The 19,499-nt window shown below is 57.4% G+C and overlaps 1 protein-coding gene across 6 annotated transcripts in view; it reads right to left on the reverse strand.

The window, feature by feature from the left end:
• Positions 1–19,499, reverse strand: part of ZMIZ1 (zinc finger MIZ-type containing 1) — a 244,620-nt gene that overhangs the window by 152,613 nt on the left and 72,508 nt on the right. The gene's annotated exons all lie outside the window — the stretch shown is intronic.

The raw sequence follows: 19,499 nt of genomic DNA on the forward strand, positions 1-19,499 counted from the left end.
GGGCCTGCTGGTGCACTGGGAGTGTGGGCACACGACCATCCTTGTTGGGTGGGGCTCGGCTGGCCCACCTCCTCAACGGCCCACCAACATGTCCCCCACTGCCCACAGAGCCCCGAGGGCAGGAGGGAGGATGACAGCCAGAGGCCTGGCTGGTGGGCTTCTCTGGGGTCTCAGCTGGAGGCTGGGATGTGCAGAACCCTGAATTCAAGCTATGGCTGTGAAGGTGCCCCAATGCATGGCCGTGAACAATCATGTGCCTCTCTGCACCGGAGTGCCCACCTCTAAAAACCAGGAAACCTGACTGCAGGGCCGAGCTCCTCTCAGAACAAAGATGGTGGCTCACAGCGGGAGAGGTGGTGCCCACATCACGTGAAGCATAGGCCTCCATACACGCCAAGGGGCGGGGTAAGGGCCTCAGCCTGGACTCCACCTCACTGTGCACAGGCAGGGGCTCCCAGGGAGAAATGGTGCCCAGGGCCTCGATAAGAGGCAAAGAGGTCTGGTGATCCAGAGGCAGGCTCAGTAATCACAAGGATCTGCTTCAAATCTTGGCTTCGCCCTCATACCAAGTGTGTGACTTGGACACATTTCTTAAGCCTCCCTCTACCTCAGTTTCCTCAACTGTGGTAGGGGATATAGAAATAACGAGAAGGCCTCCCTCAGAGAGCTGTGCAGACTGTGTAAGGCACTGCATGCGAGGGCCAGACACCAGCGGCTCTCCACACACGTCAGCTGATGCACGGATGACCCTGTGGGGGCCGGTGCTGGGCTCCATGAGTGCTGGAACCCTACACCCCAAGATGCTGGGGCCAGGCCCAGTGTCCCCACCCCAGCCATGGGGAGAGGAAGTGGCTCTACATCCTGACCTTCTGGCTCTGGCAGCCCCCAAATTCTGCTTACCTTGGAAATACAAACAGTTTTGGGGTCCACTGACCCCAATACTTCCCTTTCACTGAGGAGGAAACTGAGGCCCAGAGACAGGCAGCGTTTGCCCTCATCTGGGGTCACGCAGTGAGTCAGTGACTGGGGCAGAACTGGAGTCGGCCTCCTGCCTACCCACCGCCCACAGCTAGGCCTTTCCCAAAGGCAAGCTGGCCAGCAGAGCCGCTGACGAGAGAAAATAATTATCTTGGCAGCTGAGACGGAAGCCAGAGCCGAAAAGCCCTCGCTGCCCAGTGAGCATCGGCCAGGCCCCGAGAAATGGCATCAGGCCATCAGCGTCTCAGGGGTGCTCAGCTTACGGTGCACGCACGTACCTCACTGCCCCAGCCACCCCAGCCCCTTGGTGTTGGGCTTGTGCAAAGGGGCAAACTGGCAAACTGAGATCAGAGAGGGGAAGGGACCCAACCAGGGTCACACAGCCATAAGTGGGGGTGCTAGAATTTGAACTCAGGCCCTGGTTGGGGGACAGTGAGCCTGCATTGGACCACCCCGCTAGGAAAGAGAGAGGGAGTAGGATGGCGCCCTGTATTGAGTCCATATTGTGGATTGTGCCCTGGATATTTCCTTTAGCACTCAGTGAAATGCTGTGAGGTAGACACTGACATCCCTGATTTCCACACGAGGCCAAGAGGTTCTATAACCTCCTGAGGTCGCATAGCTAATAAGGAGCTCACAGGAACACAGCTGGGATGTGAGTAAGCAGCCCATTCCCACTCACAGTCTGCCCGCTATGCGGCAACCAGCCGGAGAGGCTGAACCCTGCCCAGCCCTGGGAGCTGCTCAGCAGCGCTGCTCAGGGCCAGACGGCGTCAGGCACCCCTCATGCTGGGAAAGGGGGGCTCAGGAACCAGAAGCCTGTGCCATGCTGTGCACACCCACCCCAGCTCTGCTGGTGCCTTAGCTGAGGCCCACAGCCTGTGTGGGCTTGGCCTCCTGGGGAGTTCAGGGAGAAGAGAGGGTAGGAGACGAGGTGTAGCCCCGTTTGCTCCCAGCCTGGTCAGACCGCAAGGATAAACCACAAGGGGCTGGAGGGGAGCGCTCTTTTGTGGAAAGGCCTTGGTGCCATGGAGTGAGTGCAGCCTGAGCTTCAAGGCCAGTGGAGGCCCACCCAATCTCCCCACGAGGCAGGGACCCCAATGCCCAGATAGCTCTCCCAGGCACCCTCAGCACAGCACTCTCACTTCTGTGGTGTGTGAGACCCTGACCACAGGGCAGCTTCTCACTGCGAGGCCAGAAAGGTCAGCATGCCGACAGCAGCCTGAAACACCCCTCACTCTCACAGTGCATCTGAAGCTCCCGGGGGAGGAGAGGCCAGGACCCACCCCTGCTTTGCAGAACATGACACTGAGAAGGATGGGGCTGCCAGAGGTGTTCGGCTGGAAAGTGACAAGGCTGAGTCTCAGACAAGGCAGATGTCACTTGGGGGTAGAGACTGTCCTGGGACTAAGAGGGGTTCCCCCCAATCATATCTACCTTCCCAGCCCCACCTCCAGGGATCCCTGGGAGGACCTGGGTATGGGCTGGGGTGGAGGCACTCGGTCACATTGACCCGGGGCTGAGTCTGACCCAAAGAGACGCAGGGTCGGTCAATCCAGGATGCCTGGAGGGCAGAGGTGCCCGAAATGTGGGGTATTTAGGACCAGGGGTGGCTCCAGGCTGCGGCTAAGTAGCCAGTTGCTCTCTACAGCTGCTAAGGCTTGGGAATCCACACTTGGGGCTGGCCCTGGCCTCAAGGGTTAGGGCAAGAGTGGGTAGAATTGGGTTTGAACACTTGCTGGGTGACCTTGAGCAAGTCACTAGGCTTCCCTAAGCCCCCAGCTCCTCTCTAAGCAGGGGCCGACCGCCCTCCATTGGCTCTCACCAGAGAAGGCTCCAGGCTGCACTGGGGGAGGGGGCAGATGGCCCTGGGTGCTGTGCTGGGCAGGGGTTACACCAGGGCACCCTCAACCTGGAGTTCAGGGCTTCCATCACCAGGCCTCAGCTCCTCATGCTTGCTGCTGACCACACACGTGCCTTGGCCCTGATAGCTGTGAGGCCTTAACAAGATACAGGGTGTGCAGATGCAGATACCAAGGAGTTAAGAGCTCAGCCCACGGTGCCCATCCAAATCAGGGTAATTGCCCAAGGTCATAAGTGGCCAAGTGGGGATCAGAACGGAGGTCACAAGGGTGTCCACCCACATCTGGTCCAACCCGCCGCTCCCCTGGCCAAGCCGGCGGAACCAGCTCCCGCTACACTGACCCTCAGGCACCTGAGCTGTTCTACCCTCATTTTACAGATGCGCCAAACAGCTGCTGGTCAGGCAACAAGCAGACTCTTGGGGTGACAGGTGATTCCCTAACTTGAAGAACCCCGCTGCCACACACATCCCCTTACATGACCCCAGGGACAGGCCCCTGTCCTCCCCTGGCGGGCCAGTGCTGCCTCCAGGAGCAAGGCAAATATTTACCCCGTGGTTATCCAAATGGGGCTGGCTGCCCCGCCTCCTGCATTCCTGAAATACCTGTTCCCTGACCTCACCAAGCTGGGGGTGGGGATCCAGACACAGGGAAGAGCCAGACCCAGGCTGGGCCAGGGTGCAGGCCAAGGCCCACGGGCCAGAAGGATGAAGCAGCCCTAAATCGCCCCTCCAGCCATGGACCCACCAGGGGAGGCTCCAGGGTGCTCTGGACATTGAGCTGGACATTGGCTGAAGCAAGGACCTCCCCATGGACAACAAGGGGAGAGGGTCACACTGCCCCAGGGGGTTCTGTGGCACCAATGCCACTTCAGAGCTCCTGTCATTAGGCATCAGCTGTTCACACTTGCTGCCAACTGACCACACACACACAAACACACACACACACACACACACACACACACACCCCTTATGCCGGCAGAGAGAACCATTCAACCTGCTCAAACGTGGTAGATTCTCCCACCTGCCAGGCTCCTTCCTCAATAACCCTGGTAGCTCTCACTGCCCCACTCCACCACTCCATCCTCAGCACAATCCTGTCACCAGGGAGTGTAAGGTCCCACTTTACAGAGGAAGAAATTGCTCAGCAGAGAGCAAAGGCCACGCATCACACAGTGGCAGAACAGGAGCCGCAGTCCCCTACGTGCCGCCTTGTGCAGCTCTACGTCTCGTCACTGTCCTTTGGAACCCTATCCATCCTTCAATGCTCATAGAGCCACCTCCTCCATGCTGCCTTCTCTGAGAGCCACCTCCAAGGGATAGGTACCCTCCCTGAACTTCCAGACATGCTGGTGTTTCTTTTTGCTTGCATAATTAAAATTAGGTGCCTGTTTATCTCTTCAGCCTCGAGGCCCATAAGGGCAGGGACCTGGTAGTCTTCATTCTAGGCACAGCAGAGCTGAACCCAGGGAGTTGGTGCTCTGGGAGAACTGCATATCCTCTCAATCTTTTCACCGAAGAGCAGTAACTGCAGTTGGCCTCAAGGAACAGAAATGAATGAGGACCTAGGAAGCTGGTAGTTTGGGGTCCGCGGGAAGTCCTGGGCAGGGCTGGCCGAGAGTCCCAAGGTACGCTTGGTTCAATCATCCTGTTGTGATCTTCACCTCCTGTGAGGAGGCTCCGGGATGCCCTCCAGCAGACAGTAGGCACTGTCTTCCCACGCCCGGCCCTGGAAGCCCAGCCTGCCTGCTGGGCCTGCTTTCTGTTCCTTGCCACATGCCCCTCGGCTCCCTCACCTTCCTCTCTCCCATGGGGAAGGCTCGAAAGTGGCCAGGGAAGGGAGGACAGGCAGCTCTGGGCTGACCTGCTGGGAAGGCAGGAACACCAGGTGAGAGAAGTGCAGGCCTGGCAAGCTGAGATCGTGGGAAGTCGTGGCTGGCACCTGCTGCTGGGCCCTCAGGACACCTCCGTGTGGGGGAAGTTCCTGTGGCCAGAGGACATGCCATGCAAACCTGGGGTCCCTAACCTGGCACCGTGGGGACCCAAAGAGTGAGAACTGGGGAAAAGCAGTGGGGGGGGGGTGTCTCTGAACTACCCTCCCCACCCACCTGACATCCCTGCGACTTGGTTCCCTCATTTTAAAAACGGGGCTATAAAGTGACTTCTAGAAGTTGTTCATTTCATTCATTCATTTCTTTATTTAAAAACAACCGATGACAATGCCTGCTATCCGGCAGAGAAGGAAAAGAAGGAGAAGAGGTAAAGAGTGGGGGTGGGAGGGGTGGGGACGGCGCCAAAGGCCAGCACTTGCCCAGCCTTTGCGCTTCCCCAGGGTGCTCACACACTGTGTGACGCCAGTGGGGAAGACACAGGAGACGGGTAATCCTCAGATAACTAGGGGCATGTGCACAGAGTGCTGGCGGGCCTGCCCAGTTTGGCCTGGAAGCAAAATGGGGGTCAGGGCCACCATCCCTTGGGCAGTCTTTCAGGCAGGAGGCTACCTCTCCCTGGGCAAAGGCCCAGAGGCTTTGGAGGAGAAGAGCTTTGGGCTGAAGAGAGAGCTGCAGAGGGCATCAGTGAGCAGGGCGCAGCTACATTCGTGGGGCAGAGGCACATGCACACATCCCTGGGGGCCCCTCCAAGGCCTTGCTCCCTGTCCAGTCCTGATCTACTGTGCTCTCAGGGCCAAGCTGGAGGGACACCTCCTCTTGGAGGAAGAGCTCATGCAGCATCGCCCAGGACCCAGAAATGACTTCTGCCCATCCTGCCTCAGCCGTGCCCTGGCTGGTGGTGCACACGCGTGGCTTGTCTGGCCTCCAGCCCCTGCCAACCTAGCCCCTTGGTGCTGGACTTGAACAAAGAGACAAACTGAGACCAGAGAGAGGGAAGGGCCCAGCCAAGATCACACTATGATAAAAACGGGAACTAGGATTCAAACTAGGATTCAGAAACAAATGACTCAGGCTCAGTCAGGGACTGGCTTCCCTTTCCTTTGAGTTTGCATCAGACCCCGAACTTGGAAAGGAAGGGAGAAAGCGGTCCCGACTGCCCCAGCCAACACCTCCAAGCAATCAAAGAGGCCTTAAGCTCTGACAAGTGGCCCACTCAAACCCGAGGAAGAGAGATGGGGCTCCCTTCTCCCCAAGTCACCAAATGAACAATTTCTGCTTTAATCAAGGGATGAGGGCACAGCATAGAATGGTGGCCTCTCTGGGTTCCAATGCATCTAGGTTCCGATGCATCAGAGAGGCCTCAGCTCTGACACTTACTTAGCTGCGTGATGCTGGGCTAGGAACTTGGGTCAGTTTCCTCATCTGTAAAATGGGGGATACTAAGAGTCACTACTCTCACAGAGTTGTTGAAGGACATAACAAGATTAGGCCCATATATGCACGTGCACAGGAAACGCTCCGTAAACAGGGGCCATAAGTCATTATTATCACTGGCTCAGGGTTGCTGCCCAGTGTAGACTTGGGGTCCTGCCTGGGATGGGGGCACTGAACCCCATATCACGGAGATAGAGAAAGACCCAGGGATCTGGGAAGAGGAGTCCGAGACCGACTCAGGAGAGGCTTCATAGCCCCCCACAGCTGGGCTTCATAGAACCACCTGCTCCCAGGAAAGGGTCCTCACCTCCTCTTCCACAAGAGCAGCTCAAGGTGTCAAGCATCCTCCAGTTGCAAAATCAGTGCCAGGCACTCCCTTCCACACCCACCACTCATCAGGCCCTATAGGGTGGGCACAGCCATCCCTTTTCCAGGGACCGAGGTCTTGCTTAGAGGGGCACCCAGCTGGGGGTGGCCAGACCAGGTCCCCTGGCACCCACCTGGGCCCTTGCCACTCCCAATGCCAGGGATCTAAGTGGAATTTCCTGCTGGTGGCCTCTCTTAGAAGTTTTGCCTCTTGCCTCTGCCCCTCTGCTTGGTGCCAACCACCTGGCCCTATGCTTCTGAGGGCTGCCCCAGAGGGCACCCCATCCCACCTCTGGGAGGCCCCCAATCCTAAATGCCCTGCAGCATTAAATGGGCATGGCAGAGGCTCTCAGGAGAGTCCTTGGAGGTCCTTGGGAAGCTCTGAGTGCAAGCCTGCCACCCTACAGAGAAGGGGACACAAACCCAAAAGGGGTTTGTGGACCAGAATGGAACCCAGGTCCATTCTGGTGTTGGACGTCCAACTGAGGACCCAGGGGGTCCAATCCTGGCCCACAAGAAAGTCACTTATCCCTCCAATCTGTTTCCTCACCTGGGGCTAACAGCAGCTCAAGGATTAGATGAACTGACATCATACCCATGATTGGCACAGGAAGGTCGCGGGGCTGAAGGGCACGGGCACTGTCGGTGGCACACACAAACCACTGAGCACCGAGTGTTCTCAATGACCCCCTTCCTGGGCCAGGCGCCAGCCCCCTGGTGGTCTTGCTTCCCAAACAGGCATCCCTTTGGGATTCTGGCCACACGTGGGCCAGGCCAGTCTGAAGTGAAATGCCAGACAAAGGAAAGTCCTGTTCTTGCTAGCGGGCGGTGGCGGGTCTGGGCATGGGCTCTAACCTCACCCAGGCCTGGATGAAATCCTGGCCGGCTCACAAGCCACATGGCCTTAGCCAAGTCCCTGCAACTCTCTCTGCCTCAGTTTCTTCAGTGGGTCATGAGGAGGGAGAAGGTTTAATGGGTGACAAGTGCATGGTTCAACCTCTGGCTTTCAGAGCCCAGCCAACAGGAGCACTTGCTATCTACAGAAACATCAGCTCTCTGCCGCAAGGACAGCCAGTGGTGGTCTGCAGGGGACCTGCTGGAAGGCCAGGGAAGAACGGGGATGACAGGTTTGCTGATCACGTTTTAGTCCCACCAGGGCAGATTCCCAGGGAAGCTAGACTTTCCCCACTGGGATTTTGTTTATACAGAAGTGAGGTTCAAATCCAGCCCTTGACCTGGGCAAGTGCCTCCTCCATCCCTTGAAGTCTCTGTCTCTCTATCTGCCAAGCAGGAGGAACAATGCCTGCCAGTGCCCTGGGCTACTAGGAGGACCATGGGATGGAGGACACAGTCCAGCCCAGTGATGGACTACAAGGAGGGTCCTTATTCTGTTCTGTCTACTACCAGCCCTGTTTGAGCCAGCATCTGCCCAGAGCATGGCCCAGGGCCCACCCCAGAAGGCATTCAGGGCCTCCCCAGGGGCTTCCCAGCTGAGGCTGTCAGGGAAGTTCTAGGATGCCCCTTCTTCTCCCTTGAATCTGGGGTCTTATTCTTTTGGAAAGAGGGGTTCCCTCAGTCCAGCGACACGGTGAGATTTTCAGGGGAGTCACCCTTCACCTGCCCATCAACAGACAGAACCCATCCTCTGGGGGCCTGGAAAGGCCTAAAAGGCTGGACCCCCATGGTGGGTTTCCTCTTCCTGTTGCCACAGCACCCAGTACCAGGCTGGCAGGTCTAGGAACCCCCGAATGTTTTCTGGAAGAATGAATGGGCAGTGAAGGCAGCAGTGGCGCATAACCGGCTTAGATCAAAGAACATGGTGGCTGACGCTGGTACAGATTCTATAAGGTGGGTGATATTAGCCCCATCCCACAGATGAGGAAACAGAGGCTCAGAGGCATGAATTTACTTGCCCAGTATTAGAAAGTGGTAGAGCTGTACTCAGCACAGGCTCTGGGCTCCAGAACCCATGGACCGGCCCACAGTGCTGCCTGGGGATCCAGGGAGGGCGGAGTAAGCAGCCCGTCGGAGGCAATCCAGACTAGAGCTTTCAAGCCTGGCCGCAGGCCCCGCCCCGGAGATGTGATTTAACTTGTTTGGGGTGGGTTATCTTTTTTCTTTCTTTTCTTTCTTCGAGACAGAGTCTCACTTTGTCACCCAGTCTGGAGTGCAGTGGTGTAATCTCTGATTACTGTAGCTTCGACCTCCTGGGCTCAAGCGATCCTCCCACCTCAACCCTCCAAGTAGCTGGGACTGCAAGCGCCCACCACCACACCCAGCTAATTTTTTATATTTTTTGTAGAGACAGGGTTTTGCCATGTTGCCCAGGCTGGTCTCAAACTCCTGAGCTCAAGTGATCCTCTTGCCTCAGCCTCCCAAAGTGCTGGGATTACAGGTGTGAGCCACTGTACTGGGCTGGGCTATCTTTCAAAGCTGCCTCAGATCTCATCTGGGGCCATGGCTGAAATCCCTTGGCCAGCCTAATATCCACTCTTCAATGGGGGAAATTGGCTCACAGAGGAAGGTGACCTGCCCAAGGTCACCTTTGGTGTTGGGGGAGCCTGGGCCCTAGAGCCAGGTCCCCTGACTACTCCATCCTATGTTTTGAACTCTTATAAACAGAGCAGAGCACCATCACCTGGTGGAGCAGCCCAGGGGGCCCAGATGGCGACGGGTGAGATGAGGCAGACAGGCGGGAGGAGCCAGCACAGCATGCAGCCAGATGACACACAGGCCCAGCAATTCCTGACTCATGGCCACCCAGCCCGTGACTCCACCCACCGCCAATGCCCCCACCCTGGCTCACATCCCACAGCCCACTGCAGCCTCCGGAGTCCACTCCCATTCAGAGCTAGAAAGCCATGGAGGGAGGGAGGAGCAGTGGGGCCCACCCAGGCCTGAGAGGGAAACCCAGACAACCCCACGCCGGTGGGATTCAGGGGCACCAGAGGAAGAAGGAGGGGTGGTGGTGCCAGCCTCAGTGCTGGCTCCGAGCAGCGCCTCTCCAGCCTTGCAGACAGGTACCCAGCTACAGGAGGAAAACTGAGGCCTCCCAAGCCCAGCTGGTGCTGACACCCACTTGGGCCAACTTTCTTTGCCCCGTGACCCCTCTTGAATCAGGGCCCCAACACTGGATGAGTGTGCCAGGCTTCTCTGCTGCCAGTTCGTCTCCCCATGAACTCACTACTCCTCTAAGAACTTTAAGTGGCTCCCCACTGCCTACGAAATCTAGTCCTAATCCTGACCTGTAACGTTTCCCTCGCAGGGAAAAGGCTGATTCAAAGCGAAGGGCCACAGGGGGCCCAGCACTGTGTCCCCAAATCTTAAGGACTTCTCACTGTACCCTAAGACACTGGCTCCGAAAGGTCCACTTGCCAGATGCAGACACTGAGGCTCAGAGCAGCAATGTGTCCAAGGCCACCAGAGTCTGAGCTGTGGCCACCCCATGGCAGGGGCTTGGCTGCTCAGGTGCCTGGTCTTCCCTGCTGCTGACAAGCTTTCAGCTCGCCCAGGAGCTCGAGGTGGCCCTGGATCTGTCTTAACCCATCCAATGTCACAACGACTCTGGTCTTTCCGCGTGGTGCCCTGACCCCTCTGCTTGGCCCCCTTTAAGACACAGTTGATCCCCTAAGCTGCTACCCCTGCTGATACTGAGGTGGGCTTGGGCTTGCTTGGGGAGGTGGGTCATGGGTCAGAGAGCACCCACCAGGAGGGAGGAAGAGGACGGGGTTGGGAGGGTGGTGGGAGAGGCTGCCCCTCAGCACAGCCCCATCCCTGCTTCTGGACCAGCTCCCTGAGCAGAGCTGAGACATGGAGGCATGCTCCGTCACCCAGCTCCTGGGAGATGAGAGAAGAAGGGGCTCCTTTCCAGGCAGACAGGGGTGGATGAGGAGGTCTTGTGTTATCACCCTCCAAGCCTGGCTGCCTTCACAGGGCACACATTCAACCTACCCCAAACCCTTTATCCCATGAGATGCTCATTGCTGGGCAGAGCATCTGCCTCTCCCTGTTTTTCTACAGATGAGACCCAGAGTGGCTGAGTGACTTGCCCAGGTGTGCCAGCAGGTTGGTGGAGGATCCCAGACCAAGAGCCCCAGCCTCCTGGCTCCCAGGCCTAGCCCCACTGTGAGGTTTCTCCTGCTAGGTCCCCAAGGGTCACAGGCTGTGTCTGAGAGGAGATAAGTCATTAGCATGTGTGGGAGGTGAAGATGGGTGTGGGCCCAGAGCTACCACCACGGGGAGGCCCAGGGAGGGGGTCAGCGCAGGCCAGAGGCAGGGCGGCCCGAGGTCAGGCTTCCTTTCTCAAGAGGGCACGATTCCTGGCAGCGGCTCCCATGGGAAATAAGAGAAGTGCCAGCCGTAGAGAATACGGGGTGGGGCAAAGGTGGTGTCTGGGCAGGGCTTCCTGTTGGGTGGGCGGGAGGCCACTCGCCGAGGCCTAGTGACCTGCACGGCTGCGGCCCGGGGCCAGGCCAGGGTTGGGTTTCGCCTCATCCCTGGCTCAGGCCCAGGCCACCCTGAGCCCCATCCTCCAGGCCCGCCCTGGCTTCCTGTCCCACTGGCCCCACCCAGCCCAGGGGAGAGGGAGGGCTGAGGAAGCCTCCTCAGACGCACCAATGTTTTCTGGGGGCTGGAGTGGGCAGGCCCCGCTGGCCTGCTTAGTAGCCTTTGGCCCCTTACCTCTAGGCCTCCCACCGTTCATTTTCCAGTGTGAGGCCTCGACAAAAGTGCTGCTGGGTTTTCTTCCCAGGAGGGCACGCTTCAGACACAGCTGATCAGGGGCCCCTGATTGAATCCCTGCCTTTCCAACTCAGCAGACAGCAGTGTCCCCTGGGAGAAGTCATGCCCAAGAGACCAGGATGAGAGGAAGAGTGAAGCAAGGCTAAGTTCAGGCTTCGAATGCAGAACTTCCTGGAGGTCAAGCTGTTGCAGAAGGTGTGCCGCCCCACGGGGCCATGCAGCCCCACATGAGGACAACGTGATGTCAACCAGAGGCACAGCGCCTGGAGAAAGACCCCTTCACCCCACCCTGGCTTGGCATGCCTGAACCCTTGAAGTGTCTGGAGGAGTCTGGATGGGAGGGGAGCTTGGCCCAGGGGCTGCAAGGCTACCCATGGCCTCCAGGTGAATCCAGCCCATTCCCTGTGGCCTCAGGAACTGGAGGCTCGCCTGTCCACAGGTTGGGGGTATGGTGGGAGTGCAGAGGTTGGCAGCCCTACCCAATGGGGGCAGAGATCTGAACAGAGGCCCTCGGCCCTCTCCAGTCCCCTCTCCTGCCCATTCATGCTCTCCCAGGGCATAGGGACTCAGAAAGCAAATAGGCCAGAGAGCAAGGAGGACTTCCAGCTGGCCGAGGGCCCACCAGGGACAAAAGCCTCTTGGCTTAGTGCTGGGGAGGAACACAGATGGGAGGGGGTGTGGGCCTTCCTGGGGCCCGGCCTTGCTCGAGATTACCCCAGGGACAGGGACAGGGACAGAGACAGGGACAGAGCAGGGATCCAGGTCTCCTGCCTGTACCAAAGGCAGCCCAAGGGCCTCCTCATGAAGGCAAACTCACAGCAGTCCCTCCTGGCTCCGGGAGCTCCTGAGTGGTGAGAAGGTGGGTCAGCCCAGCTTAGGCAGGAACTGACTTAAGTCACACCCTGGCTGCCTTCATAGGACACTGATGACTTGTCCAGATTACCCCAATCAAACAGGCCCTGGCGGGGCCATGTACAGACCCAGCTTGATGCTCTGCCTGCAGGGAGGAAAGCCTGGGAGGGACTCAGTCGGAAACTGCCAAGGGCCTAAAGTCTGTGGCCGTAAGACAAGCAGGGTGGAAGACAGAAGTCAGCGTCAGCCTGGTGGGAGGCCAGGACCCCATGTCCCAGGAGGAGCTACAAGACGGCAGTAGTAAGCCTCATGACCCCAGAGATACGCAAGCTGAGGCTGGGGACATACAGGCCTAGGCAGCATTCTGGGATGCTGACCCAGCAGCTTTATAAAAACCCCTGCCCAGAATCCACATTCAGTTGTAGGTGGCATGAGGCGGACCTGCGTCACCCTCAGTCCTGGCCACCCAGCTCCACCCCTTTTCTGGATAGGCGTTTCCTAGAACAGCCTGAGCACACGAGCCTGTGGGACTCTTCCAGATTGAATACCCTAGATCTCATCACAACAGAGACAAGGTCTGATGATGCTCTGTGTGGCCTTGATGCCGGCTCTCTACACCCCCTTGTCTCAGGCACCTGGTGGGCTCTGCCGTTGGCCTATCCTGGGGAAATACGCCTAAGCTTCCTGAGAACCCAGGAGAGCCTGTGGGGTCAGCCATGCCCTGCCCCCTAGCCAAGAGCCAGCTCTCTCCTAGGCCTCACCTGGGCCTGGCCCTGGAATGTTGCTGGATTCCAGTTCGGCCGTGATCATGCAGGGTGAGGGATGTATCTTTTGTGGAGCGCGGGCCCCGTACAGACTTGGCTGCCAGGAAATGTTTGTCAAAGGAAGGAAAGAGGGAAGAAGCAGGGGGGAGGGAGACAAACAGACACATGAATGCAGGTGGGCTCTCAGAAGCATGGCCCCAAAAAGCCACCACAGCCCTCCTCCTCCAGGCCCCCAGGAATGGTGTCATCTATGCAAGACATAGTATTCAGGCTGACAAACCTCAATGAAGGCCTGGGGAGGCCCCACTCTGCAGCTGCCACTTCCCCTGGTGCTCTGCTCCCCATGTGGGCTAGGAGAAGGCCCCCAGGTGTCCGATCCCAGAGCCTCTGTGTTCTGCCCACATGCACACATTTGCTCTGGAAGCCCAGGGTCTGGTTCACACCTCCCTAGAGGAAGGGGACACTCTCCCTGGCTAGAAACACCTGCTTGGTCCATGAGAGGCTCGGCGGTGCCTCTCACTGCTCTTCCTGAGCCCTGCAACAATGTAGGGGTTGCATCCTCCTGGAATGGCAGTGGGGTCGGAAATGGCCAGCTCATGACAAGATCACAGGGGTTTTGCAATGAAAGTTACTTCTCACAGTAACTCCATCCAATGGGAAGAAAATATACCACAGAGGTGAGGGTTTGACGAAGTTTCCAGAAGGTCTGTGTTCTGACAACCCCTATCCCTGCCTAGCCCAGGTCCTGGCACACAGTAGGTGCTAATAATTCAGTGGCCTGATGGATGCACACGGGAGGCCTGGCTTCCACACTCCTGCCAAGGAGGCCAGGGCTCTAAAGCACACTCCAGGGGCCATACACACGGTGGTTGTGCCCATGTGTGCCCCTTTCTCTGGTGAGGACTCTGTCTTTCTGGGCTCCCCCTGGTCAGAAGGTGCCCACCCTCTCCATTTAGGGCTGGGAGCGTTCTCTGTTATCAAGCTCTGTGCCTTTTCTTGACAGGTGGGTTGGGGCAGGGAGGTCAGTGGTCCAGGGAGGGCAGAGGATCAGAGCAAGGCCATTCCCCAGCCCAGGCCTCCCCATACCAAATTCTGAGGCCCAAGAGCTCTAGGATCCAGCAAGGGGCTCCCTGATGCCCATGGCGATCCTCGCTGCCACCACCCACACCAATGTGGCTCTTCTCCCTGGCTCTGTGTCACGGCCTCCTGGCTGCAGCTGGCCTGAACTGCTTACTTGGACAAATAGCAAGAGAAACCAGCCACGTGATGGCTAAGGTTTCCTTGACCAGGGACAGGGATACACACACACACACACACACACACGTACACTACACACACGCACAGGCACTTGCGGGTCAGGTGGTCATGTGGCCCAGGCTTCTGTGTCTCTGAAGGACAAGTGACCGGCTGCCCTTCTTCACCCAGAAGAATGTCCTCCCCAAGCACTTGTTTTCTGCTTCCTGGATGTGCCAGGGGCTTGCTGGGTGGGAAGCCCAGCAGAGTGGGGGAGGAAGCGGGAGCAGAGGGAGGGGGCAGAGCACCCGCCCAGCCCCAGCCCTGCCTGTGTCTGGTGTTTTCCTTCCGCCCTCCCCACCCAGAGGGCAGATGTCTGCTGGGAAACTGTGGCCACCCAGCCGTTCCCTGACTACAGGGACAATCCCCAAACCCAGGGAGAATCCCAAAGCCCAACGTTGGGGCCACACAGGAGGGGAGCCGAGGCTCAGAGAGAAGTCCCTGTGATCAATGGCAGAGCTGCCAACATGCTGCACCTGGACCAGTGGTTTTGTAGCTGGAGTCCATGGTATATTATAGCCTTTGGGGCATCTAGGGGGTGAGGGAGGGTAGAAGAAGGGGGTGTCTAGTCCAACTCAGCAGGAGCAGCTCTGCCTTTGGTCTGTTGCTTGGGAAAGGTCTGTGGGCCAGGGTCTTGAGGACTTTTCCAGCACTGGGGATCTATGTCTCCGCTACTACCCCAGGGTGGCAGACTTGTCCTCACAGCCTGAGATGGGCCCACTAAGACAGAAGGAGGCCATGTCTCTTGACAGGCAGAGCTGAGACCCTGCTCTAGGGGAGAAACTGAGGGGTGGAGAGTGGGGAGCAGGAAATGCCAGCTCTATGGGAGTCTGCAGCCAGCTCCCACCCTTCCCTGGCCTCAGACCTGAGCCCCAGGACTCCAGAAACTCACTGCAGATGCATCTCAGGAAGGCCGCAAAAAATGAAAGGCATGGCCAAGAGTTCCCAAATAAAAGCTAATTCCTGGGCTGGGTGTGGCGGCTCACACCTATAATCCTAGCACATTGAGAGGCTGGGGTGGGAGGATTGCTTGAGCCCAGGAGTTTGAGACCAGCCTGGGCAACATAGTGAGACCTTGTCACTAATAAAAATTTTAAAAATTAGCCAGGCATGGTGGAATGCATTGATAGTCCCAGGTATTCAGAAGGCTGAGGTGGGAGGGTCAGCTGAGCCTGGGAGGTCAAGGCTGCAGTGAGCCACTGCACTCCACCCTGGGTGACAGAGCAAGACCTTGTCTCTTAAGAAAGAAAAAAGGCTAATTCTGGCCAAGCCCCTCCCTCCACTAAAGCCCTTCACATAGGTTATCTCACTGACTTCTCACAGTAACTCCATGACTCTGTGTTCTTCACCAATCCCCCACCCCATTGTCTCAGGGCTGCAGAATGCAGCCTCGGGAAGGGCTTTACTGTGGAGGCAGGTAAAATTATCACCCCATTTACAGACAGAGCACAGAAATCAATGTGAACTAACCTGAAGGTCACAAAGTTAACAAGGGGTGGGGTGGGATTTGAACCCGGAGACCCCAACCCTAGACTCTGTGTTCTTCACCAATCCCCCACCCCACCATCTCAGGGCTGCACAGGGCTCCTCTGGTGGCCCCAGCCCCCAGCCCAGCACACCTCGAAGGCTCTGTCACGGGCACTCCGGAATGCAGCTTCGGGAAAGGCTCTACTACGGAGGAGGAGACAGAGAAGACCTCAGGAGAGGAAGAGCACTGGGATGGAAAGGTGAGCAGAGGAGGAAGGAGAGAGTCTTGGCAGTGGAGAAAGACACAGAAAGGGAGGAAGAGTGAGAGGCAAGGCATGAGCGGAATAGAGAGAAGGAAGGAAGATACAGAAAGAAGACACAGAGAAGGAAGATACAGACAGAGGGGGAGGGGGAAAGAGGGCAGGAAGGAGGGAGGAGGGGAGACAGAGAAGAAGAAAACAAGGGGAAGAAGGTGCAGCTGGGCAAGAGGAAGAAAGAAGGAAGGAGGAGGGCAGGAGATAGATGGAGGGATGGTGAGGAGGTGGGAAATAAGCCACCAAGAAGCTGAAGGGGATGAAGAAGCCAGGAGCCACAGAGACAGACACACAGCAGAGAGGAGGTCAGGGCCTTGGAAAACCGAGAGGCAGCCGGAAAGCAAGCCCGCCCACCGAACATTGAATACCTAACAGGAGATGACAAATCAAATGGGAATTACTGCGGTAAAAACATAATTAGAAACTTGATTGAAGTTAAACAGAATTTACATAACACTGCAAATTAACTTTACACGGAAACTATTCACTGGGAAGGCAATGAAAAGGCATTTCATTAGTAATCTATATTTAAACAATAGGCACAATGGAGCCTTCTGATGAGGAACTTGGTGCCTTCTACGGGAGCCGGTGCCAACGACTGCAGGAAGACCAAGCACAGTGGGTGCTCCAGGCAGAAGTGGGCAGGGACCAGGGGGATCCCCGTGCCTGCTTGTGGGGTGGGGTGGGGACACAAACAGGCCAGGTGAGCTTCTGGTGCCGGTTCTGTCCTTGACTTGCTGCGTGGCCCTAGGCAAGTGTCTTACCTTCTCTGGGCCTCAGTTTCCTCACCTGCAAAATGAGGCCAGTGGAGAGGCAGTCTATAAGCCTGGATAGTCTAAGACAGTCTGGGAGATAGTAGAGGATTATAAGAGCACGGGTTCTGGAGTCGGATGGATGCAGTTCCTGCCCCTTGTGAGCTATGGCATCATGCAAGAATTTTCCTCTCTAACCCTGTTTTACCCATCAGTTCAATGGAGGTAAGTCCAGTCCAGTCCCGCCTGACGTCACCAAAGCAGTACAAGGATTTAGGGAGAGAATGGGTAGGGACAGGCTTAAAGAAAAGTGAGTCTAAAGGCACGGGATTACTCGTCCCCTCTGCCGGGCACACTAATGAGATTACCCGAAGCCTGCCACTGCCCTGCCACGGAGCCATGCATCATCAGAGCAGCTGCTGCTGCTGCCGTAGTCCCTGATGCAGAGTTGGAGGGGCATCTCCCCCTGACTTTCCCGAGGGAGAGGAGGTCCACAAGTCCCTGCCTGGCTCCATTCAACTCTCAGCCTGGAAAAGTCTCCCGAGTCTCCTCTCACGTCCTGGCCACGTCAGACCACACTCACTCTGCAGACGGGCTGGACTGTGCTCCCGCGGCTCCTTTGCCTGGACACACTCTTCTCTCCACTCCCACCCCCCAGCTCCTATCACACCTTGCACACCTGCCCAGCCTCTGGCCTTGTTCAGGGCAGCTATACTGTGTGCGGCCGTTCCTGACCAAGCCAAGGCCGTTCTCTCTGCTGGGCACCTGCAGTGCTCACTGTTATGCTGGAAGGTGTGGGTTCTTTACCTGGCCCCCCACCACCCCATCTGGACTGCCAGTTCTCAGCGTAGAAACCCTCCACTGTCATCTCTGCACACCCTGACTCGAGCCCTGCATTTGGCACAACACAGGTGCTTAGAAAACACTGGTTGACCTCAGAGTGGTCAAGGGAGGCTTCTTGGAGAAGGTGGGACTAGAGCTGCATGCTGAAGGGGGAGAGCACCTGACAAGACCCACAACTCTGCTGTGGAGGGAGGGGTGAGTGGGCCCGGGGTCAAACCTCAGCCAGAGCAGAGGGATAGCTCAGAAGCTCCTGGGTCTGTTTCCAGAGTCTCAAGGTGCCCTATCCTGTGAACTGCAGTACAGGGCAGCTGCAGCGCCTCAAGACATACTACTGGTGGGTGGCAAAGCTGGAATTCTAAGTCAGGCTCAGGCTCGTGAGCACCAAAAAGGTACATTCAGGTGCCAAGGGAGAGATGGAGCGGTGGGGAGCTCCTGGAAGGTCAGGAGCACACCTGTTCCTTGGGATCCTACCCAGCCCGGGGCCTGGCCTAGAGGGGGCACTGCTGATGTTTGCAGTAGAGGCTAAGAGAGAGACAGAGACGTGACACAACACTGACATGCACGTATATGACTGCCCACCAAAGACAGAGAGCTCCCCTAACTGGGAGCAGGCGCTCTGACACTCATTCGTGGCCTGGGAAGGTTCACGTCTTTTAGGATAAAGGATCCACACCATGCTCAGGTGCTCAATAGGGAGCTGCTGGGTGCCTCTCCCCCATGGGCAGCACGTGACCTGCCACCTGGAGCCCTGCGTTTTTGGACAAGGGGGAGGAGCCCCAGAAAGCAGGAGGGAGGTCCGTAGTGCTAGCTGAAGAAAGTGCGAAAGTGGACAGACATCAGGGCAAGACGCTCAGCCAGGGTCAGGGAGTGCCGGCCGGCGTGACAGGGAGGGCCCAGGCATGCGCTAGCCCACAGCCCCTAGCCCCTGTGTGGCCAAGTGTGGGCAGGAAGGCGGTGTGGTCCCTCCTCCCTCTCCATCAGCCCTCTCCAAATATGGCTGGTTTATTGAGGCCTCTCAGCCTTTGTGTAGGCTGTTCCCACTGCAGCATACAGAGTCCTTTCCACGCACTGCCCAGCAGAGTCTTGCTTGTCCACTCAGAGCCTGCTTTCTGTTCCCCTCTCTGGCTGCACCTTCTCCAGCTCCTCTGCAGACCCCTTCCCCACTCTCACTCCCCCAAAGGGCTGGGTGTCCCGTGACTCACACTCAGGCTCCTGACCCTCTCAAGCGCCGCACACTCTCGAGTGATCTCATCTGCCTCACGACTTGCAACACCATCAATCCACGACAACTCCCAAATTTATATCTCTAGTCCGGGACCTCTCTCTGCCTTCCAGACTCATATATCCAGCTGCCCACTCAGTCTTTCCACTTGAACGTCTCAAAGGCATCTCAAACTCAATGTGTCTGAAACAGAACTCCTCAGCTTCACGCAGCCCTCCCCGGCCATTGCCCCTGGCTGAGCAAATAACCACCTCCCTTCTACCACCGGCTTCTGTCCCAAACCCAAGGGCCTTCCTTGACTGTCCCCGTCTTTTTAAATCCTCCACCTCTAATCCACTAGTGAGCCTGCCTGCTGGGTCTCTGAAATATATTCAGCCTTTGATGGCTTCCCACCTCTTCCTCCACTACCCCTTCGTCCCTGTTCCCATCACCTCTACCTGGATGTGGGCAACAGCTTCCCAGCTATCTCTCTGCTCCACGCTTGTCTGCGTACAGGAGTGGGTCCTCCATGATCTCTCTGACTTCGCCTCCTATCCTGACATCCTTCCAGCCACACTGGATTACTTGCATTTCTTTGAACAGGTCAAGTACACCCCTGCAGACTCCCTGGCTGCATTCAGGTATCTTTTAAACGACCAACATAACAGAAGCCTTTCTTGGGCCAGGCAGAGTGGCTCACACCTGTAATCCCAGAACTTTGGGAGGCTGAGGCAGGTGGATC

This window comes from Symphalangus syndactylus, chromosome 4, assembly GCF_028878055.3.
Source record: "Symphalangus syndactylus isolate Jambi chromosome 4, NHGRI_mSymSyn1-v2.1_pri, whole genome shotgun sequence".
NCBI lineage: Eukaryota > Metazoa > Chordata > Mammalia > Primates > Hylobatidae > Symphalangus > Symphalangus syndactylus.